Genomic DNA, 1,703 nt, shown 5'->3' on the forward strand with positions numbered 1-1,703 from the left:
GTCCTTTTTCCTAGGATCTACAAAACCTTCAAGTTGTTCAATGTAGACTTCCTCATTTAGAATTCCATTCAAGAATGCAGATTTTACATCCATTTGATAAACTTTAAATCCTCTGTGAGCTGCATATGCTAGTAAAGTTCTAACACCTTCTAATCTTCCAACAAGAGAAAAAATTTCACCATAATCAATACCTTCTTCTTGAGAATATCCTGTACATACCAACCTTACCTTGTTTCTGGAAACTTTTCCATCTTCATTCAGCTTGTTTTTGAATACCCACTTTGTGCTAATTACATTTTTATCCATGGGTCTAGGAATAAGAATCCAAGTTTTCTTCTTCTCTATCTGTTCTATTTCTTCATTCATTCTTTAATCCAAATTTCATTATCGAAAGAATATTTAACATTTCTACATTCAAATTCAACAAGTAAACATGTACCTTTCAAATTTTTTCTTGTCATTGTTCCATATTATTTGTCTCCAATGATAAGATTAGGTGCATGATGCCTTCTAACATATCTTGCTAACATAGGTTCTTTTGATTCAAAATGAGTTTCACTGATTTCATCATGAATTATACTATAAAGCTTAGGTCTCATTGTCTATGACTTAGGTTCATCAGACTTGGTTTACTCTTATACTAGCTTGGTAGCCTCTTACTATGACTTAGGTTCTTCAGACTGTCACTCAGGTTATAATGTTTGCAACTCAGTAGCTATTGAAGATTTTGGGGACTAGGGAGGTGATGCCTCTTTTGTTTCAGATAGATTTGGAAGGGTATTAGGTTCATAGCAAACAAATATTCTATAATCCTTAGGCTCTTTATTGCTTTCTTCTTCACTCTTTTCTACAAATTCATTAATTCTCACATGTGCACTTTCTATGATTTTATGAGTAGACAAATACACATAGTTATATGCTTTACTCTACAGGAATATCCTAGGAATATACCTTCATCACATTTGACATCAAATTTTCCTTTCTTAGATTCTTTCAAGATATAACATTTTCTACTAAATACTTTAAAACAACTTACATTAGGTTTGTAGCCATATCATAGTTCATAAGGAGTTTGATTTGAGTCCTTCTTCAAATATACTCTATTCAAAGTATGAATTTAAGAGTTGATAGCTTCCTTCTAGTATTTGATTGCAACATTCTTCTCTATCATCAATGTTCTTGCACAATCTATGATGGATCTATTTCATCTTTCAGCTATACCATTATGCTGAGGTGTACTAGGAGCTAATACTTGTCTTTTAATTCCTCTTTCAATAGAGAATTCATTGAATTCATTGGAGATGATTTCATCACCTCTGTCTTATCTCAAATATTTTAACTTCTTTCCAGTTTCTTTTTCCACTCTTGCCAAATACCACTTGAATTTTTGAAAAGCTTCTAATTTTTCTTTTAGATACATTGCAGTCATCATTCTAGTATAGTCATCAACAAAAAGAATGAATTTTTTTTTCTCCATTATAACTCTCTATTCTAATAGGTCCACATAAGTTTGTATGCACAAGATATAATACTTCTTTAGAATGATAGTTCTTGCTATTGAAACTAGTCTTTCCCATCTTACCAATTTGATCATTTTTGCATAGACCATCAAGCTTCCTTAAGCTAGGAATAACTCTTACTCTTCTTCTTTTTCTTATCTTAACTAGGTTATCAAAGTTTTCATGACATAATATTTTGTGCCA

Source organism: Cupressus sempervirens, chromosome 1, assembly GCF_028749045.1.
Source record: "Cupressus sempervirens isolate cs-2001-9-10 chromosome 1, ASM2874904v1, whole genome shotgun sequence".
NCBI lineage: Eukaryota > Viridiplantae > Streptophyta > Pinopsida > Cupressales > Cupressaceae > Cupressus > Cupressus sempervirens.